General features: G+C 39.7%; 2 long non-coding RNA genes across 2 annotated transcripts in view; both read left to right on the top strand.

Moving 5' to 3' along the window:
- LOC135314593 (uncharacterized) overlaps positions 1 to 8,856 on the top strand; it is a 57,872-nt gene extending 49,016 nt beyond the window's left edge. Inside the window, exons 2-3 of the long non-coding RNA XR_010374102.1 lie at positions 7,170 to 7,268; positions 8,719 to 8,856. This is a non-coding gene — a long non-coding RNA (uncharacterized LOC135314593). The remainder of the gene's footprint in view (positions 1 to 7,169; positions 7,269 to 8,718) is intronic.
- A 3,506-nt stretch (positions 8,857 to 12,362) lies between these two features.
- The window catches only part of LOC135314804 (uncharacterized), a 41,868-nt gene continuing 29,258 nt past the window's right edge, over positions 12,363 to 24,972 (top strand). The window contains exons 1-3 of the long non-coding RNA XR_010374299.1: positions 12,363 to 12,463; positions 20,531 to 20,604; positions 21,819 to 21,853. This is a non-coding gene — a long non-coding RNA (uncharacterized LOC135314804). The remainder of the gene's footprint in view (positions 12,464 to 20,530; positions 20,605 to 21,818; positions 21,854 to 24,972) is intronic.

Below are 24,972 nucleotides of genomic sequence, written 5' to 3'. Positions count from 1 at the left end.
GGCCTGTTCAGCTACTCGCACCACAATATACTTGTTCAGTTTGAGTGTGCTGGGAACCTCACCCATGTAATGGGCAGGGTGGGTGGGGCGTGCGTGCAAAGATCTCTGGCCTCAAAAGCTTGTAGCCTTGCATATAGGAGAAGAAACAACACGTCAGTATAGGCAAATGGTGGGGGAAAGGAGACAAGGCAGCAGCGCTGGTTAGCCTGATGGAGAGTGGTGTCCGTATGTGGCTGCTCAGCTACTCTCAAGCTGCCTGAGGCATTACAGAGGGGGAACTCCAGAGGAAGGGTGGTAATGCTCGCTTTCTTTTTTTTTTTGATCACGGTTGATCTGGCTCTTGGGAGTGATGTCATACAGAAAAGTCTGAACCTTGTAAATCAGCTTAAAGTTGCATTAATGTCTGTATTTACTACCTGATATGGTTCCCTTTATACTCCAGTTTATACCCTAGCGTAACAAATCCAAACGTCTATGCGCGTTTTGTCATATGCACAGACTATATAATCTGACAGATTAGTTTTAAGGAAAAGGTAACAATTGTGTAATACATAGTTTTGTTGCTTGGGTTTTGGGGGAAAGACGGTTATTTAATAAAAATTTGTCAATCTTCCTTCTGTCTTCCATCACAGACTTTGTTTAGCAACTCACTGTTTATCTGACAGGGACGATCATACCTCTGCTTTCATATAGATTATTTACTTACTAAAAGGTTACATTTAGATCTTAATTTCCTTCCCAGTTTATTAGCGTGTCCCCTTGACTTCCTCTTTGTGTCACATATGTCAAAATGTTATTGCCAGAGCAAATAAAGGTTAATTTAGGAGGCACAGCAACTGGTGCAGCACTGAACTTGCTGGCTGAAAGTTCCTAATGTAATTTTCAGAGCATAGGAGTGTGTAAAAGATGTAGTGGACTATGATGCTGGTCAGCAACAGCACAGGATAGCAGCTGGGGGATACTCGTGGGACATACCTATCATACAAAAGCTAGTGATACGGTGGCTTTTTGACTTGGTGGAGATGGAAACACTTCCCACCTTCATTATAATCTGTCATCTTACAGTAGAAAGTGCAAATTAGAACAGAGACACAAACACTGGGAATGGAGTTCCTCTTATTGTCTCATACAAATAACACAGTTCTAAACAGCTTGCACAAGTATTAAGAAGCAGTGGCAGGCAAGAAACATTAAGGAAGCAATAGTTACCTTTGTAATAAGAGTATGAGAGATGATGACTTTTTATTTCCAGGCAAGCTGTACAGCTGTTTTCATGGCCTTCTATTTCTCCATATCACATGGTGGTTTATTATTCTTTTTCTGATGGATTGCACTTATTTGTGGTGCAGGCTTAAAGGGCCATTAGGACAAGATGCCCATCCCCTGGAGCTCATAGTCAAGGGGCCTGACCTTGTGTAGCACTGAACGTGTTCAGTCTCGTATAGATACTTGCACTCAGTCCAATTCAGTCCACTTGCTACTACTGCAAAGATGAAGAGTTTCCTTTGTTTGTGCATAGGCACCGTTAACACTACTCTGGAAGCACAGAGGAGCCGTGGACATGAGCATAAATGACCTTGTACAACGTACTACACCAACGTGGAAACTCTTCTACCCTTGGAGGAATGTAGCTAATGACAGCTTGTGAAGCTTCTAAAGGCCAATGTTTTCTACTGTAATGTGAGCGAAAGATGATTACAAATGGCGGCCAAGATGGCCACCAAGAGGTTTCTGTAGATGTAATGCTGGAATTGCTAAGTATGTTGCCTATTAGTGTTGTAATTTGTTTTACACTGACCACAACTGAGGATGCCATAGTTAACTGGATATCCCAATGATCTCGGAGCTGTTGACGGTAGTTATGAGCGTTGTAGCTCTTCTGTGCAATAAGGAGATGCACAGAAGCAGGAGGGATAACGATGGCATGAATATGCAAGCAGTTCTCAATGCCAGCATCATCATCACAGATGTTCCCATGCATCTGGGGTCCATGCACGATTCATTCATTTTGCACATGTTCCCACTCAACCAGCTACTCTGAATATTTTCACCCAATGGGGGATGGCTGATTGTTCAGCCTTTATCATATTTTCCTCAAGTTTACTTTAGTAACATCTGTGTACAGTCATTATAGACCTGGCGCTTGTTCTGAGTCGGTGCTAATTTTCTCTTTTGGTGACAGGCAATGCTCTCTTTTTCTGTCCCATTGAACATGTAGAATAAAGCAAGCAATGCTATCAGATACAGTCAGGCTACATTCATTCCACCACAACCCTGAAGTGATAAGTTGTCTTATCACTTCAGTGATAAGCTGTGGAGCGCCGGCAAAGCTGATGACAGCACCTACTCTACCAGGAGACCTAGGCTGTGCTTTGGCTGGTGTTGCCCTCCAGCTTGGTTGGTCAGCTGGACCTAACGCTACAGTGTCAGAGCTTTTTCTTAGCTTTGGGTGTGTGAGACACTCCACCAACATACTGATCAGATTTTGCACCACTTCCTCCATTTCTAACATCAGAAAAAGATGGAAACAGCCTATTAGTCAAATGGTACAGAAGTCTTCTAGGCTGTAGGTCTGGTGGAGTCAGTGTCATTTTGGGTAAGGAAGGTGTAGAACCCCGTTTCCCTTTTTTGAGAGGTGATGAGTGATTTAACTGTAAGGTAGTTGTTAAAAAATTATCTGCTGCTTCTACCACACTATGTGGAGAGGTGAATGCAATAGATGTCAGTGGAGCAAGACCTTATCCTGCCCATATTTGAGTTTTGAAGCACCTCCAATCATGTTACAGGAACCTATGAAATCTTGCAGTCAAGAAGTCAGGGTCCAAGCCAACTGTAATGTTTGTAAGGTCTTTCAACAACTATAAATACAAGATTTGCAGCATTCACTTGAATACTTACTAAGGTACCCATCTTCCTCTTGGGCAACATAGAAATAGTTTAAATGAAGGAGCTGAACAGCTTTGAGAATTCCCTATTCCTAGGAGCAGGATTGGGGTGAAGTTATTGAGCATATAGTACAGTTCAGTTATCAAGACATGTTTGCTCTAGTTTGGCTGTTTGGAACGGAAATTGTTCTTGGCTTGCTTGTTAGTGGTGTGTGCTTTCCATGAGCAATAATTGAGCTTAAACATTCTCTAGGGAAGTAAGTAATTTATTTTGTAGTAAACCAATATCTGTTGATATTTTAACATTGCTTACATTATTTATATGTAGATCTGCATCCATGAACTGGAAAATATAATTCTCTTATTTCATAAGAAAAGTAATTTAATGTTAAAAATTTAATAAAATATTAATTACATATGAAAAGGCTTATATAGCACAGAACACGTATATTATTACAAATTGTTCACGCTGAATAAATTGCTTTGCAAGGGAAATGGGAATACATTAGCAGAAAAGAAAAGCAATGGAAGTTGGTTGTTCTACTTGGTAGATTGGCAGGTATGGTTTAGCAAGCTGCACATGTGGATTCTTCTGTACCTGAAGACAGCAAAGCAGGAGAGAAATTGGTGTATTGCAGCTATTTATCCTTGTTTCTGAAAAACATCTGCTGGCTAAAAGCTTCCCGACTGCAATGCACCGTGTTACTGCAATACATAATTATTTTCTGTCTTTTTCCTCTCCTGTTGGAGTGTTTGAAAACCTGCAGTTGGGGAATTTTGGGCGTCCACAGTGCAGTTCTCCAGTTCATCAGAACCCTAATGATTCAAGCAACAGTGTAATTGGGCAAAGAGTTGGATTAATGTTGTGACGATTAATTTAAGACTTTAATTCTTGTCAGGCAAAGGACAAGCTCTACTGGTGTTGGGGAGAATGGTTAAATGGTGTTGGGGAGAGCATTTTTTCATTGACAATACCAATATTCTCTATTAGCAACAGATTTCATTACAAGCCATCAGCACACGATTATCCCTGGATTGTACATTAATTTCTATGTTGAGTCTTGGCCTCACTTAATGTTTTATGTGCTGAACCAAATGACATCTGAAACAAGAAACTGCTTGCTTAGATGGATAATCTCCTGGCAGTAAATGGAATATGTCTGAAAGTTGTTTGAATAATGTGCATGCTGTCTTAGGTAGAAAAGCCTACCTGGCTTTCATATGGTCGAGAAAAGTTATGCCTTTTTAAGTCTGCATTGCTTTTGGTCAAGATGATTTATTCTAAGGAAATACTCTTACCTCACGCACTCTAACCTTTGTGAAGCTTGTTCCATTACACGTTCATAGCCTCTTCTACAAGAATGGTAGTTCTCCTTCTAATGTGCTTTGTGGCTTTATAAATGGCAAGGTCACATCTTTGTAGGATTTGCAACAAAGATGAAAGTTCTCCTCAAGCCTCTTTCCTGAGCGCTAAATCCACCATAAAACCAGGGATTTCAAGATTTTTCTAAGCTGAGAAATATTGAGCACTCAGATAAAGATCATACTTTTTTCTTTTTTCATTGCAGCCACTGCAAAAAGGCAAATGTGTTTAATTCACAGGCTCTCTGCCTACATGTGGGACTGTCCTGCAACTCCCATCACTGTTCTGCAACCACTGTGCTACTGAGCTAATTTGAGTAGGTTTTTTGTTCTTATGTAAGTTACATGTTTCTGTGGGCTGGTTGTTGAGTGATTAATAATTAATACTGTGTACATTTCCTCTGACTATCTCAAAGCTGATGATTTTTGCAATATCCTTGAGTGCTTTATATTATCAGCTGTCAGTTAAAGTTTGTGCATACAAAGCAATTGTAAAACTTATGGTATGAGGCCCGTATACTTGGGCTGTAGCTAACTACATTGTAATAATATGCTCCACCAAGTGATACAGTAACATACGTATTCAGTATGTGTAGCTGTCATTGCATGTCCACTCCTCGTGTTTTCCTTATCTTTCTAGGGGCCATGACATCAAAGACCCTCTTTGGTGCATGCAGTGATGCGTACATTTAAATTCATAGTGAAATTATTTTCCTAGTATTTCTTTGTACATTTGATGGTAAAATTCTAGTGCACTACTTAGTTATGATTCAGGATGATTCCTGCTTAGTTGTCTCAAAACTATCAATATATTTCATCTATATTTCCTCCTTGTCTCTCTGAGCATCCAAGAACAGTGATGAATTACACTCTTAAAAATATGTTGTCATCTGGCAACACAAACACAAAAAATAACATTAACTATATAGAACGTTATGAGTTTGAGGAGAGTGCTGTTACATGTCACTAGCTGCCCACAAACTATGTTCAGGGCAGCTGTGATGGAAAGAGTTATGCCCTTTTAGAGCTGAACTTCAGCTTCTGTATGGCTACAACAATACTGAGTCACTGCAGATGGAAACAGAAATTCCTTCGTTCTAACATGTGTTCTTACGAACATATTAAATTAAAATATACCTCTGAATGGGGATGTTCAGATCTTTTCTCATAGGAATGCCATTGGGATTCTATGTGCCTGTCATAACATTGATCCAGGCAGTCTGCTCCAATGGATTTGTTAAACAGGTTTTTACATCAGCACATAAAATCAGGAATTTATGGCTTGCCATAAGGCATACAAAGTGAGATTTCAACTCCCTGTGGTGCACAGCACATTACGCATCAGGAATGTCACTATTCCTTGTAGCATCTATTACTCCAACCTGCTGCTAAAATGCAATTCTAGGCTGTGTTTCATGTATTTCAGGAGCCAGGAGAAGACATGAAGATGGATAAATTGCTGTGGGGTGGTGGTACAGAGGTGGTTAATCCTATCAGTCTCCAAAACTTTTTGTAATTTTGTTTCTGAACGTGACCCTTTCTAAAACCACTTTTGATAACCCTGACTCTTCAGATGACCACAAACAGAACTAATTAGAAGTGAAAGGTCAAAGCACACTTAACACATTATGAAAATTAATGTGATAGAATTTTAAAAGCATAACAAATAAATGATTGATTATTGGCATGAACTTTTCTTTCATGCCAACAAACTCTTCTGCAGGCTCCATTTGTACGTAGCACACCTGATGTTAATTGTTGATATGAATACTACTTGAGCTCTCCTCCAGTGCCTCTTTGCTGAAGAGCCCATTTCAGTTCTGAAGAGCAATTTTTATCCCCTGTACGGCCAGCAGCAGTTACCTAGCAAGTCCTTGCAGGGTTTCAAAAGCTTCTGGCAAGACTTTACAATTTCCTTTCATCTACTTATGATGTCTAATCCTAGTGTTCTCAGTGGCAATAGCAATTATCACCAAAGAGACACCGAGGATGGTTTTGCTTTAGCAGTCACATAAAAATACCCAAATTTAATACCTTAAAACTAACTATGTGCTTCATAGCAGCTAGTGTTATATAAACTTTCAACACAACAGCCACTGCTCCAGGTAGGTCGTAATCCAAGTGAACCTTTTGTTCTCTTCTAAGAGGTGGAGAATCTAGCGATGGTGATACTTTGGGGCTGACAGGCATGGACTCACTTGTGCAGGTTGTAATTACATGGGATATATATTTCTCTGTGAGTCAAGGCACCAAACCCATCTTCACAGGTATCCAATGAGCCCTTGAGTTGACTTTTGTTTTGCTGGATGAATTTCAGCGTTGTCTCATTTTCATTTCATGCACTGGTGTACAAATTTCCTATCAGCTTCTTGCCAGAGTAATGCATGCACCATGTTAGAGAACTGGATGTCAGGGTAGCATAAAAATAAAATTGTTTTTCATTGGCTGGGCTTTAGGAATGGATAGTGAACTGAAAAGCCTGTTACATCCTGGCCTCCATTTCATACATTTCTCATGTAAATAGTGACCACAATCGAATAGCTGCCTGCTGGCAGCTTGATACCTGGTAAGAGGAGGAATAGTAGCACTTACTGACAGTTGACAAGTCCTGTGCCTTTTACAGATAAGATTGTCACTGTTCTTGTAACCACTTATCAATAGAAGATACCAGGGATGCCAGTATATATAGTATGCAACATATAGCTATACAGTCAGACTTCTCAAGGATACTGCTACTCATTCCCTCTCCAATCTTATCTCAAGTTTTCAGTCTCCAGTTCTTCCATGTGATCCAATGTAACTCTGTAATGTGGTGGTGGATAGCAATAGGGATGCTGGCTGGCTGCTGTCTGAACTTCATCTAGCCTTCTGCTTCCCAGCCTTCTGGGCTCTTGCAATAACAGAAATTTGCTTTCTTCCAAGATGCACATGCCTTCCCTTCTACGCTGACGACCCATCTCTCAACTGGAGGAGAACAAACCTTGAATGGAGTGAGGCCTGGATTTTGTGCCAGCTCTTAAAGTGAGTGCGGGTCAGTGATCGCGACAGTTGGCTTCCTTCAGCTGATCAGGGCTTCTATCCAAGTTTCAGCAGTCATTCTGCTGAGCAGAGAGAGTAGGATCTACCCACGCTCCAGACTGGGCAATCATTTTTCCCTGCTATATTTATTCTTCCAAGTGCATTTACTAAAGGCGCACGAGGAATTGTAGCTTTGCCCTCTGAGCCTTATGACTCCAGCTTCCCACGTTAATGGGGAACATGGATAAAGAGAAATATCCATTTTTAGTTGCCATTATGTAACTTCTCTATCCCTTTCATTTATTTTTGGCACTGATAAAAACTGAGGAGAGGCTGCTGTATCATGTGTTATTATTTGGCTTAATTTCAAGAGAAACCTAGTTGATTGAGGTTTCTGTGCTCAAGGCAGCTGGTCTGCCCTGCTCAGAGGGATTTCAAAATAGTCTGCCAGCCTTTGCATGAGTCCGTGCTCTGCTTCGTAGACTCTAAGGCCATATTCCTATTACTCCTTTAGAAGGGCTGATTTAAGAGTGAGGACAGGCATGCCAAAAAGGTATTTTTGGGAAGAGGCAAAAAGGTGGGTTTTTTTTCAGCTTGCTAGCTAAAATCAGTGGGTTTGATGCTGCTCTGCTGCTTTCTGGCTATGTGGCACAGAGTAGTTTGCTCCAAGAAATATCAGATGTTTCTCTAGTGTGGCTAACAGATTGTTTTGTATGAGGCAGGGAATAAAGAAGATTGGGTTCAAGCAGGAATAGACAACAGAGAGAATAGGGCAAGGTTACTAGTGGGGTTGAATCCTATGAGTCTTACCTATCCCTATAGTGTAAGCTACAACATATGGCCAGAACACCCAAGGTCCAGGGCTATGAGCAACACCTAGTTATGCTACATGCTGCTGGTTACTGTTGGCTGCTGCCAACTGCATACTACCAGCTTTTGCAGTGAAAGTTCATCCTTTGTTTTGTTGAACTGATGCTTTTGTATAACTTTTTCAATACTTATACCTTAAGATGGAGCAAGAGTATAGCTGTAGGACAGAACTGACGTAATGAAAGATCAACCAGAGCTTCACTGGGCAGCGTCTAAGAGAGCTTATGAGGGACTGGTGGCTTTTATGTGTCTAGTGAAGGTACATGAAATCAAAACTTTGTCCGAGACACGATCCATTTCAGAAATGGGAATTCATCCACTTGTCAATCCATTGGAGCAGTCACTTCAATGCTGTTTTTGCTAAATAGACAGGAAGAGAGAAGAATCTCTGGGAAGTGATGTGCCGGCAGATGCTGAGAGCCAGCGTTTCACACTTTATTGCTCAAATTACTCTTTGCAAAAGTTTGGTCCAAATAACCTTAATAGGTAGCCCTATGGGCAGAGGACTTAGTGAAGCCTGCTTTCCCATGTATTTGGGTCTATGGTTCATTGGTCTAAAAGGCTTATTTTTTTTCTTTTAAAGGTTGCTTTGCAGCCACATCCCTGATCAGACATCAGAGCCCACTTGGAGCAAGTTCTTGGGGTGCTTTAAATGGCACTGTCAAGGTTTGCCTCTCAATGGAGACAAGGGAAGCCTTAAGAGTGGATGACCTAGTGTCCAATAAAGGTCTGGCTCACAGTGCAGCCTTTTTCTCTGCAGATAACCTATATAACCTCTCTGTTCTCTATGCGCTTCCTCTTTTCATAAAGCTTGCGGGAATTTTGTATCTTTGAGACCTTTCCCCCAACAAATTTGATTGAAACTTGATGGACAGGCTTAAAAGCTGTTTGGTGCAAGAAAGACAAAGTTGTACACACACTCATATATCTTATTCCCTGATAAAATACCAAGCTAAAATCTATAAATCATAAAAGAGCCACCCTAAATCTTACAAGTTAGGCTTTGTCACAAGGGGAAAGAAGGGATAAATTTATTTGTTTATTCTCTGGATAATGTTTCAGACATCATTATTCTTGGAACCCTGTAGTTTGCCACATCAAGCGAAGCATCAGTTTCTAGACACCCTGCTGACCACACAAGGAAGAATGCCAAGTCTTTCCCAAACCCAGGACCTTCACACAGCAAACAGATGTGCTGCCTGCAGTGCTGAGCCACCGAGTATAAAGGTTGGATCAGTTTCTAGGAAATTAACATTATTTAGCCTTTAGCAGAGAAATTCCATCCCTGGTACTCTTTTAATAATTTTTTTTTTTCTGGTAGCCTCTGTTTCATTTGAATATATTCTCCAGCGTCACATCTAATTTCTGTATCTGTATAGAATGCATTGCAGAGGATGAAACAGCAGAGGCTGAAAAAGCAAACATATGAGCATGGGTGATATGGCACAGAAGTGCAGTCTCCTTATTCCGCTGGCTACTGCTCTGAGCACAACAAAGAAAATCACTTTCAAAATACAATACAATGACTGTCTGAAGCCTATTCAAACCAATGCAGGACAAGCCTCGGACGGGCCTGACGTTCTGTTTGGCTCAGATAAGCTTCAGAAAGTATGCAGCTGTTTTGATGATTATCAGAAACACTTGCATCTGCCAGACTGGGCTGGAAAACTTGTGAGAAGCTCCAGCTTTCTTACAAGTTGTTTGCTACTACCTGCTTTGGCCCAGATGTGTCTCCGGAAAGGCCTCAGTAGTGACGATGAGTCGCACACTAGAAAGCACTAAAATGGACAGAGGCATTCAATCTCCAGGGAATGTGGCCCTTTGTTTTCTGATTCCAGCTGGGAAGAGATGATAGAAAAGTATGAAGAAAGAAGGAACAGGCGTTGCCTTTTATATCTTGGTGGCAGCAATATAATGTCTGCTCTTCCTTCTGCTTGCAAGAGTTTTCATCTGTATGGGCCAGTTGTATCTCTCGTGCAGACCAGAGCGGAGTGTGATCTCCTCCTGCCATCTCTATAATTGTAGGTGGTACAAAACACAGGTCCTGGCTAGCATTCTGTAATGTAAATATGTGGTGTTAATTTAATTGCTCTCTTTTTCTTCTCTTGACTCTGATCATCTTCATGAGGTTCCTAGTCCCATGCAGCTGACTTTTTTTGTGGTGATCCTGCCTTTTTGCCATTTGCCACCACCCTTTTCCTCTGTGTACCATTTTCTTCTCCCTGGCAGCATATAGAGGAACTGACAAGGTAGTGGAAGTCTAGGTGTTAGAAAGGAACATTCTTTTAAGAAAGCACACAAAAATATCTTTGTCTCATCGTGAAGATTCTGAACCTCACACAGTATTTGTCCGTGGGAGTTGGACATACAGATATTCTTAAGACAGTGGGAGGGAGAAAGTATTCTCCAAAGAAATTGTAAACATTTGAAACTAGCACTTGTCTTTCACACTTTTCTGTTCACTGAATTTCAAAATAGTTCTTTCATTAGTTAAGTTTGTTATTAGGATTCCCAGCTTCGTGAAACTATATACTGAAGAAAAAAGGAAAACAGTGAGTTGTCCCTACTATCTTTCACACTGTGTCTCTGTGCTTTAGTGCACAGAAATGCAGTTGTGATGACTGGATTATCTTGACCTTGTACGTAGCACATCACGCATGTGGTAAGTTATTTTATAGCTGTAAGGTAAGCTGTATGGTAAGCCCGGGCCTTCTGCTGCACAACTTGCATGTGAGACCTATCCAAATGCCTCATGCTGCTCTTTCTGAAGCTGATAACCAAACTCCCCTGGGAGTTTTGGTGTTACAGTGTGAAAGATTTACCCAGATTTGGCCCACTCTGCGCAGTCACAGACCTTCATTCACTGTTTCTGAAAGCTCCACAAGATCTGAGTTGAGGATCCACAGGTGCTGACACTGTTCTTTTTAATAAAATGCATGTAAATGGAGAGTTTGGGATGCTGACATGCTTAATAACCTGTAGAACAGCTTGCTTTCTTAAATGGTTTGAAAAAGATTGCCAGGATCCATTGACATTAAAAACTTTATGCTAAGGCTCAAATGCTCTGATTTAAAAAAACAATAAAAATTAATCAGCAGTTAACAGATTATATTTCACCACATGTACCTCCAGATGACCCAAGACTTGAGAATTAAGTTATTTATATGCAAGTATGAAACTGAGATAGTTTTGTATTTGGGAGTTTCTCTGGTCTTGTTTGTCAGTGGCCTGATTCTAGAGGCAGCCTTTGCACTGTAGGCTGAAAAAAAGCATTTTGAGACCTAAATCCCTAAAATATAATGGATGTCAGACCACAAAAACAGTACAGGAGCTATGTGAGTGAACCCTGAAGGAAGCACTCAATGGATAAACTCCTGGTTTTCATCAAAAGCCATGTATTATGGTTACTGTCGTATTTCCATTGTATCAATCTGATAGAGTCTGGATTTCAGCTTTTCATGGCATTAGTTCCTTACTCCAGGAGGAAACTGCTTGCACATTCACATCTCGGTTTGACTGCAGCGAAGTCAAGGTTCTTCTTTCTTTGAGCTGTAGAAACTGGGGTCCTGGTCCCTATATCCTGTTGTTCTTCTGACACCAGATGAACTGCAGCACGGGGTGAAAGGTTGCAAGCTCTCCTTGGTCATCATCACTTTAAAATTTTCTGTTTCTTTTTGCAAAGACCAGACTGTAAGACTGTCACGTATCTTCAGCTTTAAAATGATAAATTCAATTTCTTCTGTTTTCATTCTTTCTAAATCTGGAGGGCCCTCAGCCATAGCTTCATCCTTTGTTTCCCACAAGAACTACTGACTAAGTCAGTGGGAATATTCAGGGTTCAAAGACAAAATATCATTTGTAGGTAAAAAGGAATGACTTAAGTAGGAGGATTCTGCATTAATGATTTTCTATCACTATTTGAATGTATGTTGGGTACATGAATTTCAATCTTATTCTCTTTAGTGATCTGCAATAATATATTGCATATTTAAAAAGAAGTGCTTTTTTAAGTTATATGCTTGTTTCAGAGCTTTGGCTGAATTAATTCTTAATATTATCAGGGTTAAAGCATCATCTTTCTTTGAATGGCAGGGGAAAACCTCAGGGTTATTCTCTTTAAATACAAAACACATCTCCGGCAATAACATTCACCAGTGGTTTCTGTGTCATCTGTGTTACACTGAGTAACTTTTGTTTCCGTATCTCTAATTGTGTACTGCTGTCACTCGTGATGGAATTTTATTCCTTGTTACTTCTACTGTCTGCGTTGCATTACTGGGAGATGACAGACAGATCCAGTCTTCGCTCATATTCTGGACAAACATGTGGTAAGTGACTTGGAGACTTGCCAGTGTAAAAACGACAAGAAGAGGTAGATTAATAAAGAGGAAGGCTAAGGTGAAGAACAGTAACGTGAACAGACACATATTTGTGCGTAATAATTGCATTTTTAGCATTGCTAATGCTAAATCTGATTCTTTTTCTTCTTTGTTTTTTTAGCAGCTGTAACAGAGTTAACACAACATCATTCTCAAATTTGTTTAGGGGTTTCTGCTAGCTCACTCACAAGGACTGTTTATTTTATTATTTTTTTTTATTTTTAGCTCTGCAACACATTCTCGATCAACTTGGACTGAAATTAACTGCCAGAAATAAAAAATCTAATTTAGATTCTTAATTACCTGCCTTCAGGTATGCTCATGGATCATCAGAGGCTAAGGAAAATCTGCAATGATTGTGTAATAATTTTGGACTGGCAGTACATTAACCAAATGTATTCAGCCACAGAGGTTTTGTGAAGCCGTTACCTTGGGGACAGCTCCTCAAGCTACCACACGTGTCTGTAACCTCAAAGGCACTTGAATTGTTGCAGATCTATGGACAAGAACAGATATGTGCCTGCATTAGAGTCTCCCCTTGACTAAGCTCTTGTCATGATGCTTGAAGGAGGAAGTGCTTTGTAGGTTTTGTTCTGTTAGTGCAGAGGAGGGGCTTTTTCATAACTAGTAGATCACCATATGCGATTATATCAACTGGCTAACTAGTCACACCCGTTCATAGGTCTGCTGATAGGTAGATAAAATTCTACACTGCTGTCCCTCAAGGGAAAGCTGTTTAATCAGCCTGTCGTTTGGGAGACAAATCCTGCTAATTTTGTCTGTGCTGATAGCCTCCTTATCTTTAATGGGACGCTTTCCGTTGATAATAATCTGGATTTATTTTTTGTTTCACCAAGAGAAAGATAGTAACAGCTATTCAGACCTTATTCCTTTTACTTAACTACAGCAGTACAGTACTTTACAGTTTCTCTTTCATTTTACTGGTAAAGTTCTGTTTTGATACATTTAATTTACATGGCAATTCTAGTAATTAATTTTCAGCAATCCAGCAAAACTGTTAAATCAAGAGGATCTTAAATCTCTTGCTGCAAGCAAGCTGGTAATGCCAGTCACCTGGCAACAAGAACAAATAATGTGAGAGAAAGCACTGCACCAGTGGTAGCGGCAGCTGAAGAAGGGTCCTTTCTACAGACTAGTGAATTCTTCTTTGTTTTTTCTAAGAACAGTCATATTTGGTGCATGATGTGGGATGAAGGGTTTATGTCTATTTTACATCAGATTTGGCAAAATATTTGAGATACTGATTTTTTTTTTTGTTTGCTTTATCAAAACAAAGATTTTTTTAATTTTTTCTTTTTTCTTCTCTTTAGAGTGGGCTCATTAACCAGTGTATCTGCTTCTACACTGCTATGGTTTGTGTTGGGTCAAATGAGTATCTGAAAAGTAAAAGCCTGGGGTGCAGGTTTGCTTTGTTGAGATATTAAATGAAGCCTCAATGAGGTGGGTTACTCTATTTCCTTGTATCTGGCATCCCCTGCAAGTGCTAAGTTATATGGGATAATCAGTGAAGAAGGTGTACCTGTTTCATAATTGCTGTATGGTACTTCATGAAACTGTAATAGGCTACACAGGATTTTTTGCACTGATTTAGTGAAGTACCTTTTAAAACAAGACAGCTGATTAAACCATGTCAGCCTAAGAGAGAGTGTGTAATGAGGGTCCAAGGTTTAGTATGTGCTATTAGATGGTGATTAAATATCATCCAGCCTTGTAGCCCAACCAGGAGTGAGGCAGCACTGAGAAAATAACGCTCACAGGGACGGATTTCCTTCCAAGATCTACAGGAAGTTGGGATCCAATGTGCCAAGACAGCTACCCATCATGCTGAACAGCACTGTCTGCTTTTGCTCTGACTCAGCCGTAACATTACTATATGACGTCTGGCTGAATTGTTGCTGGGTGGGCGAGCTTAGTGGCATGGAAGAGGAGTGGAGTGAGGGTGCGTGTTGTGCAACGGCTATGTGCATACCGCTAATCTCTTTGTTCAGCTATTGTCTTTTTTAAAACCATAGGACTGGAATTAGTGTACGAGGAAGCTCTTTATGATAAGGCTTCCTGACCCTGCTGCAGTACAGTAATTGTACAGAATAATATTTTATTTGCAAATGCTTCCCAATTGAATCACTTGGCTAAGTTCAAATTAAGCCACTGTAAAGTGTGAATGAGGGTGACAGAATTTAACCATCGGAGAATAAAAAAATCTACCAGACTTTAAATTGTACTCCCTACCACTTTCTCACTTTTCTGCAGAAAAATGAGTTTCTTTTGTTGCCAAGAATAGCTCTGTCGGAGAAGCACGTAACGTATGAGTCAGCCCGAGTTTGCCTTTGAACGAAAAGGTTCATTAAAGTCTACAAAGTGGTGCTGAGTTTCAAACAAAACCCAAGGAATGAAACAGGGCAGAACTCTTCAGTTTTGATGAGTTTTGCTTTGAATTTTGGTTGCATCTATAAGGCTTTGCGTATAGGAAACCAGCAAAGACAGAGGTTACCAGATGAAAATGAATCTGTTCTTTAATAAGCTCCTTTAGAGAAGTAATCTTAAAGAAATATTGCTTAATTTCAAAGTTTGTCCAAAGGCCGTTGGAGTTGGAGTTTTTTTCCATTGACTTTAGCAGGCTGAAGTGTCTGTGTCACAGTTTAATCTGAAAATATGTTTCAGTGAAGCAAGCCATGTTTGCTAATACATGCCAAGTAGCTTTCTACCTTGTTAATATAATGAAACATTCGATTTGAACAATAGTTTAGTTTAATTGAGCAGTTATCTGATAATCTGTTCATGCTTAATGGGGTAAATGTGTGAGGCAGGTGCAAAAAAAAAACCTTCAGTAAATTAAACTAATACAACATTCAATGAACTAATGAGGTGCTGTGGGAGTTGCATTTCAATTAAAAATCTGTGAGGATATAAGCAACTTATGAAAGTTGTTTGCTAGTTTTGTCCGCTCTCAGTGGAAGGGAGAATCAGTCAAAGGCTCCTTAAACACATGACTGAGTTAGAAATGAAAGCTGAAAATATGTTTTAATGAAGATATAAGTTTCTCTTCCAACTGCATTTGGCAGTCCTACTTCTTAACAACCCGCCTGGCCTCACTTACATTCCACATAGAGCGACTTGGATTTTCTCATAACATTTTATGAAAGGGCTAACTGTAGAGAATGACCAACATACAACTCAGTTCCTGCAGGCACGGTAGGGACTAGCTGTGTGTCCGAGAAAACCATTAGCTTTACAGACTTTAAGAATAAGTAACTCCTGATATGCTTGCGATAAGCTAAGGGGATTGATCTTCAATGGTTTTCCAGATGCGTTGAGAGTTATTCAGCAATCTGAAGCTCCAGAGGCTGCAGCTGAAGCGGCCAAGAACAGATTTGATTGTCAGCCTTGCAGAGGTCCAATGAGGATATAGATAATTTGTGAAAGAGCGTGTTACAAATGGGCTATTCGAAGGGAAGCAAAGCAGTAGGGAGAAGATGTACCAAGAGGAGTGCCATCAGCAGGACTTCTGTGAGCCTGAACTGAGGCTGAATTCTGAGACTCTTTCCTGTTAATTTAATGAATATTAAACTAGATGTCACCTCTCTTTCATGATGGCCTAACAATGTTTTAAAGAATTGTAATCGTGCCTCTTGAATTGCAATTGCAATAACGTTAACTTGCCACCGATGTCTGTCTCCTTCTGCCTCTTTCACGGGAACTGCCAAGGTGAGGCGGGATTCTCTTGGGCTTTGTGTTCTCCTTATTTTGTAAAATGGGGAAAAATTTGTCTGGTTTGTTAAAATTTGTGACGTGTTGTTGTATGTGCTAAAACAGCACAAAAAGCAAAGGAATCCTGATTCAGCCCAGAGATCTAACAAACAGTAAACAGAATTAACACAATTAGTGACAATAGATGCCCTTCACATATGGAAGGCCTTACTGAGAGGGATGGCCTAGTAGTATCTTAGAACTCAGATAACTGATTTTGATTGCTCCGGTGTTTTGCTAGGAAACAGATCCCCAAATAGTAGTAAAACGATATTCCTGTCTGGTCTCATCACCTTGGGATACCTCCACTTATCAAATCTGTAAGTTTCGATTACAGTTTTGTCCCCAAAATAAAGTAGAATTGATATTTTACAGGGAAGCTAATGAGGGGCTTTCTGCAAAAAGGTTACAAATAGTCTTCTAAACCCTTAAAATGATAGGGTCATCATTATTTACTAGAGTAATACCAATCATGGGATTAATGAACTTGGAATTTGATGTTATTTTGTTAACCTGAATGCTTATACGTGCTAACCGACATAGGATTAGTCTTGACAGGTGGGCCTGCAATTTAGCATATCACTTTCTTTTTCCTGTTATAAAAATAATGCTTTATACTAGCAGGAAATTATTTGTCATACTTGATGTGTCAAAATATTTGGAAAGTTGCCCAGAACATGAGTTAACCAAACACCATACAACATTAGTTTTAATGTAAATTACATTAGTTGCTTTATAAATTGCACAGTGGTTGTACTTCCCATATCTCTACTGGTCTATCGCAAGGAGCACGTCGGCATGAAGATTTTGTTTTTATGGCGCAGTAGACTAGCCACACGGAGACATTCAAAGGGTGTGCTTTTGAAGAGGATTAGACTTTGGGTTGCAAAGGGTTCCCATCCCATGCTCTGCATAGGCCTCTCTCCAAACCCACTGAAATAAAGGAAAAATTTCTGCTGACTTTAGTGGCTATTGATTCCATATAAGTTTCTCAAAATTGCTCAAACCCCTACTTTTTGTGAAATCCATGGAAGAACTCCCGAAGTCTTCATTATGGCTATTGTTTTAGATTCTGTTTTTGAAGGTTTTTTCAGCTTGCATATAGATAAAAGCTCAAGAATGAATGAGAGGTTCATGCAGCCATCAGCATCTCTTGGCACATGCTGTTCTGTTAAAGACTCAGTGTTGCATTACATTGTAGTCTTCTGTTGTTTTTACAAGTGCAGCTATTTCTCTCGGCAATTTTTTAATGTCAGAGGGGCATTTGCATTGTTATGCTTAGAACCAACATTTAGCCTTTCTTAATATGCTACATGACACAAAAAGAGTTTAAAATATCGATCAGTTTTGGCATTGTCATTGTGGCAAAGTATTTTAGAGGTACCTCAAGTAGTCTATGAAAATAGGTATTTGAGAGGAAGCATAATTCTCTTTGATGAAATGCTTATTTTAAAGCAAAGATGTTATCTGTATTGCAACCTTGTGTGCTTTGGAGTTTTGCATAATTTCTAGCAATTCTGAATTCTACTCCATTACATATTCTGCTGGTTAATTTATGAAGTGTGAGGAATAAAGCTGGTTAAAAATAAATTTACTTTGGTGATACTTAATCTTTTTCCCCAATACGTGCTGTAATTAACATATTACTCTGCATCAAATGCTAAAAGTTTTTTCCTAATCACTTTGCCATACATTTAATTTGACATTTCAGTTGTATTTCACTGGCTTGCCATATGAGCATAAAGTGATAAAAAAAATTCAATGATATCAGACATATTCATACTAAGAATCTGATTTTTGTATAAGATTAATTTGATTTTTGTGAAAAGACTCCGTAGTTGGGAAGAATGTGAATTACATGAACAAAAATACCATTTGCTAAATGCCAAGGGTAGGGAATAGAATAAGAACTTGAAAATGATTTTGTAACGTTTTAGATACACTCTGAGGTATCTCAGTATAAGTTAAGTGAACAGCATTACAGAGGCACATAAAGTTGCATCTTTATGGGGAATAAAAAGCTTACAAATCACAGAACCTGCTACACTCTGGAAATGAATACATAAATATGCTGGCATCATACTGTGCTGTGGGTCAAATTCCTCTCTCAGCTCAACAGCCCTACCCAGTTTAACTTCAGGAATAGTTTGAAGAACTTTAATAAGATTGATTGAGCGATTTGTTTTGTTACAATGACAGTAAGATTTGGGATTTTGGTTTTTCCTTTCAGTGTTGGGAATTAAATACGGCAGTACTGAGCTTAATCTGTAAGAGTTATAGAAGCAAGGTGATTACAAAAATGCCCCATTTAGTTTCATCAGTGTTGTGTTGTATCAGCTCTTCTCTCTAATGGCTGAGAGCATTTTGGTAGACAAATTATTATAGTTATTTTATTGTTTGTATTGGAGTAGCAAATTAATGTGCTAGTCATGGGCAGTGTCCCACAGTGATAAACAGCAACGTAGGATCATGAGATGGGCCCTGCCTCAATTATTTTATAAGGTACTATAAAAGAACAGTAGGAAACCTTATGATAGAGTACTGAGGTGGTACTTATGCCATAACATTCAGCACGGTATACCTAGCTAAGCGAACTAATTAATCTATTTATTAATTTGGAATCAACTCCCCCAAAGCCTCTATAATAGATGTTCCGATTACTGCAGAAGGGAAAACAGTTTTTCCTGGGGTTACAGGAGGAGTGTTTCATTAAACAGGAGCAACTGAGGGCTAAGATGCCAAATTCCTAATTATTGCTCCTGCAGGAAAGAAAGTCTGAAACTCCAGGTTGGCAAAATTACTGTTCATCTGTGATCGAATCCTGGCAGCCAGCAAATACGTTTTCATAAGGAAATGATCCATAAGTAAAGGTTGTGATCCTGGGCTGGAAGACCAGGGATATGTAAGGAAAAGAGCATAATTCCAGATCCTGTTAGGATGTTTGAACCTGAGAAGTGAAAATTACAGGACAAAAATGAATTTGTTCTGTTTGGGACCCCCTCTGTCATCCGTTCCTGAATTTCTCCTGCCTACTCAACTTCTCCTCATGTTGCATTTGTGTGCTTGAATTTTACTTCTAAAATGAATCAATTTGCATTTGTCTTTTTAGCAAATTTGAACAGCTTTGGAGTATTTCTTTATTTTACTAGCTCAGCGATAACCTTTTTTTCCAAAGTGCTTATTAGTTACCTGTCTAACTTTGCATCATTTTTGCAGTTTTTTGCCCAGACAAGCCCTCTATGGCCCACTTACCATATGACTGCTTTCAGAGTTGGTTTATTCAGCTAATGTCCTCCCTCCTTACAGTCACTGAATGCTGGATGGAAAAATGCCCATGGCTTGTCCATGGCCCACCAGAAAAGTTCAGTGCTCCCCTGAAGCACTCTTCCCTAAGGAGCTCTCTTTGCGGACTCCTGGTGAAGATTAGACTGGTGAAAGCAGCACCTGGATGCCAGACAGTGGCATGTCTGGGTGCACGTTAAGCAGTATCTGTGGCATAAACCCTTCAGCAACAACTTCGATAATCCATGCCGCTGTGTAGGAATTATTGGTTAGAAACTTTACTAAATTTAAGATGTATGACATCTTCTGCTCTATCCATTAGGCAAGTTACCTTGCCAGAGATGGAAACCAGACAAGTTTGACATGATAGATTCTGTGAAAATGTCAGCCGTTTCTTGCCGCTTATTTATTCCCCAGGCACTGACACATTAATTCTCTAATAATTTGTTCTAGCATTTTTCTGGGCATTGAAGTTGAAGTAGCTCATCTCCAGTTGTCTGGATCTTCCTTTTCACCTCTTTGTCAAGTTAGGTATGATATTTGCCATTCTTCTGGGGCCTCCCCTCTTCTTTGAAAGCAAGCCTACTTATGGGAACCGAGTTAATCATCCCATTTTTGGCTTAGAGCTACTGCTGTGGCATGACTGGCATTTGATTCAGCACTTCTCTGATATTAGCATTTGAGAGCATACAGAAGAAACTGCTTGCTCTCTTTTGCTAGTTAGTATTCAAGGAATGACTGGAGCAGAACAGACAGAGATGTCCAGGCTTAGCAGGATTATAATTAAAAGAGAACAAAGAAACTAAGAACAAAGGTGAAAAAATAAAAGGGAAGAGTGAGAAAGAAAAAAAGGCCTGAAGTGTCAAAGAGTAATAAGTGGATCTCCTGATTTAAATCACTGATATGTTTTTAGGTCATTTTTAGCTTAAAGTCTTACTGCCTCTCCCCCTTTTATGTCTTAAACAGAAAAATGAAGTTTTTTCTGCATGAAGTTGCTAAAAAATACTAACATTGGGATTTCCTTCTGCCAGCACATCAAGGTATGTTGCGTATGCCTGTATATGTGTGTATTTTATGACTAAATAGATAAATGTGTAGATATGCACACTCACTAAAAACGATGGCTGCTTATGACAGCGCTAAGCCTCCAACCTATGTAGAAATAGATTTTATTTGGGCTTCTGGCTGTAGCTCATGGCAGTGACTGCACATGAGATCCCCGTGTTCCTGAACTGCAGTTTAGCTGCTGAAAGAAAAATTCATTACAGCTTAGCACCAGACAGCTGGTACAACCCTTCCCTGGCAGTATGTTGTTACAAATCTCCTCTAATATTCTGGTTGGAAGATGGCTGCTGATGTACTCGGCATCAGACCAGACACCAGAAAAAGCTAGGGTTTTAAGACCTCATCTCTTATGTAATATAACACTCTGTGATAAGTGATTTGGCTCTCAAAATTAGAAGAAAATTATTCTGTAACTGGTGTATTTGTAACCCAAATACATTCTAGTGAATTCGCCACTGATATCCTGCTTTGTTCTTACACAAAGAACAATAAACTGCTGATTTGGATGGGGTTTGTTTTGATTTTTCTTTTTTGTTTAATGACCCTTTTTCTAGACAAGGTGAAGTAAATAGCTGCTTTCTATTTTCCAGCTTGTTTCATGTAGGTGCAGTAGACAAGCTCACTTTTCTAAAACATATATATTTTTTTAATAGTTGTTAAGAATTCCAAGACCTTTGCTTTTCTTTTTTTCCAGTTACAGTACACTATATTTACCAGTTTAAGGCTACTTGTTTATTATGGTTTAGAGGAAATATGTTGTATATCTTCAAAAATCCCTATTAAAAACAAAAGGGGGGGTAACCTTAAAAGGGTTTTGGAAGAGGAGAGTAATGTATACAAATTATCCACTTATTCTCACCTCTATGGTCTATGGACTTTTGTTTGGATACAGAGGGGGTAATTTAATTATGCCAAGTGTTTCTGTTCTTCTACTGAATGACATCACATATGGTTTTACTGTGATGTTTTACTCCACATATAGTTTTACTAAGCAGTGTAGAGGACCATCTAAGAGCACCCTTCCAGATTTCCTTTGGAAATACCCATCATACAACTTCTACCAAGAGATGCTCAAACAGCTTTGGAGAACTGCATTGCCTGAACTCTGCTCGTGCATTGCATCATGCTTCTGGCTTATTTGTAGAGACATTTTTATCATGCTAATAACATGCCCTTTAGTGGTTGGCAGGGATGAACCCCACTGAAAGATCAGGAGTGATTATGGTGAGTGTTTAGGAAAGGTGGATAATCTGGGATGAGCACAGGAAGGAAGGATGTCATGCCAAAAGTCTTTGTGTTTAGGAATGATTTATCTGGTGGGTGGAGTAGGGCAGAGTTGAATGCAGGTCACAAGTCACAGAAATGAAGCCTCAAACAGCAGCCTCTCATTGGGGATTTGTGCTAGAGGTTGCAAGAATCACGGAATCACAGAACGGCGGGGGCTGGAAGGGCCCTCTGGAGCTCACCCCATCCCGCCCCTGCCTGAGCAGGCTCCCCCAGAGCAGGGGCACAGGGCCGCGTCCAGGCGGGGGGTGAATGTCTCCAGGGAAGGGACCCCACAGCCTCTCTGGGCAGCCTGTGCCCCTGCTCTGGCACCCGCACAGGGAAGGGGTTTGGCCTCATGTTCAGGGGGAACTTCCCGAGTTCCAGCTTGTGCCCGTGGCCCCTTGGCCTGGCGTTGGGCACCGCTGAAGGGCTGCTCCTTTCTAGGTAGAGCAGGGCTGTAAAGCAAAAAATGCAAAGGCAGAAGCACGTCACCTGGCCAGACAAAAGGGAATGGGAGGGAAATGATAGCTTGTCAAAGCTGTGCTCTGCCTGCACAGCCGTGCAGTGACTGGCCCTTTCCCGGGGGGGGGGGAACCGCTGTCCTGGGCAGGGTGACATCTGTGGCCGGAGCAGCGTGTTTGCTTGGGTTCCCTCTGCTTCTTGGGGTCCCAGAAAGAGCAATTGTTTTTCTATTCAACTTCCCTGAACCATCTGCATTTCTGTATATTCCTGTCACACGTCCTTTATTACTGAACTGAAGAGCCCTGCCTTATTTAACCGTTGTCAGTACAGAGGACTATCCATGCCTCTGTACTAGGTGCCCTTCTTTGTACATGTCTAATTCTGCTACATCCCTCTGATGAAAACCAAGGCAGGGAACCAGCCTGCAAATCAAAAAGGAGAAGATAAAGGATTGATGACAGAATGTCACACTATGAGCACAGATATGAATTATGAGATTATAGCCATAAAGGCAGAAGTACCTGAAGCCATGAGGTCTGGTTACTGAATAATGGGGTAGTGCCAAATATTTTCATGTAGCTGAAGCAACTCATGCCCTTGGGGGGAAGCGCTATAGTGTCTCCTGGGTGGAGACAGAAAATGGATAAAAATTCTAATGTGATCTGGTTCCCAAAAAAATGATGAAAGTTGCACATAACAGAGAAACACAGTGAAAACTGGTGTCATTGAAGGTGAGGAGAGGAGGAATATTATTATCTAACTCCTGGGTGGGAGAAAACAAAAATCTATTGTCCTATTGGATGTGTTCAACAGCTGCTAAATAATATACTAGACGATCAGAGATGAGTATATTATAGTATTGCATATGCTTTCAGATGTTGGTTATAGACTACGGAATTTATGAAAAGGCTGCTCTATTATCAACAGAAAGAAGCTATAATAAAAAAGACCACAGAACTGAGTGGATAAGCTTTTAAGGAAATTAGGTGCAAATTTATCAGCATATCTGCGTAATGAGTTTGGAATGAGGGGAGAATAAAATAAAGTAACTGAAATCTGTAACAGAGGGAGGATTTGCCAGCATCTAGACATGGTCTGCCCTTTTACATGGTTATGCTCTGCATAGTACCTGTGTCACTAGGCAACATTATCGTGGGGCTTTGGGCAAGTTAATTCTCATCACCCTCTTAATTCTCATCTCAAAGACATCACAGAAAGCCTTCAGGCTGTTTGTGAGAACATTTTTACTTTATTAGGAACTTGAGCCAGGGGCTGCAGGATCCTCTGAAGTAGGGAATCTTGATATGAGGAATGAGGATGCTCCCTAGGGATTGCTAAAAGGCAACTCTGAAGGGGAATCAACAGTTGAAAAAACACCTACCCATGTATCGAACCATACCAAACTGAAGGATGCTGGAAAAGCCAACATGTCGCTGCAAAAGTCAGAGTTCTGAAGGCAGGGGAGGATGAAGTGAACAAAATAATTTTGTCCGTGATGGAGTGTTCATGTGTGGTCTTCAAAGGATATTTTTTAATACTGAGTAATATAAGCATAGTTCTATGTTATCCCTTTGATGCATCTGGAAAGCATAGACATGGAACGCAACAATTCGTCACACGTATATTTATATTGAAGTGGGCCACAGATTTGTAGGTTACTTAATGTAATAGAAGAAAGTGAAAATGTGGCAAGTGCAGAGTTTTATAACAGGGAATTACATCTACAAATAATATAGTTACTCGTAGAAAATAGGAAGTGTGTGGCATTTATAGGTGAAGACAGGTAAGTATCCAAAGTAATTTAAAAAAATACTGATGTGAGGATTGTAATATCCAATATATTTTTCTTAGAGAAAGCTCTTAAATGTGAAAAAACTGATGTCTTTGGGGCAAATTCATATCTAACATAAATTGCTGTGCCTCCAATGTTTCAGAAGAATTATGACATTATTTCAGCCAAAGAATCTCTCTAAAATTGTACTGAAAGTAACATTTGAAAAGAAAAATAAGAATCCTGGCATTCAAACACACCCAAATCAAAGAACTGCTATGATCAAATATTTACAAGTTTAAACTTGCTGCCAAAGTATAGCTCATTAACACAGTGATTAAAAAACTATTTCATAGACACTGTTGTAGGATCTGAAATTGATCTGATTTCCTAATTTTGCACAAATTTTATCTTTTATCACTTAAGCACTTTTATTAATTTGAACTAAAAATGAAAAAAACCACCTTAATTACCCATTTTTTTCCAGAAAAAATGAAATTATAATAAACGTTATCAGTGACTGAAAAATATACATATACTCGCGCAGAAGCCCCAGTGCCACTGTACTGTATTCTGCAATGTCAAAAGTTTGGAAAAAGTTTCTGGCAGCGTTGCAAAACTGTCAAAGATGTTGCCATTCTAACAAAACATTCTGTATTCAAGGAAAAGCCGTTTATCATAGAAAACACATGGTATAACATAGTCACAATCTCTAATTAATACAGGAGATTTTCATTGTGCATTGAATCCCAAATTTGGAATTATCAGAGAGAAAGGTAATTAAGGATAAAGCTCTTGGAGATAAGTAACATTTCGGCCATCTTCTGGGTGACATATGAAAGCA

Source organism: Phalacrocorax carbo, chromosome 8, assembly GCF_963921805.1.
Source record: "Phalacrocorax carbo chromosome 8, bPhaCar2.1, whole genome shotgun sequence".
Lineage (NCBI taxonomy): Eukaryota > Metazoa > Chordata > Aves > Suliformes > Phalacrocoracidae > Phalacrocorax > Phalacrocorax carbo.
Note: the sequence above shows the minus strand (reverse complement) of the source record. Positions and strands in the feature narration are given on the sequence as shown.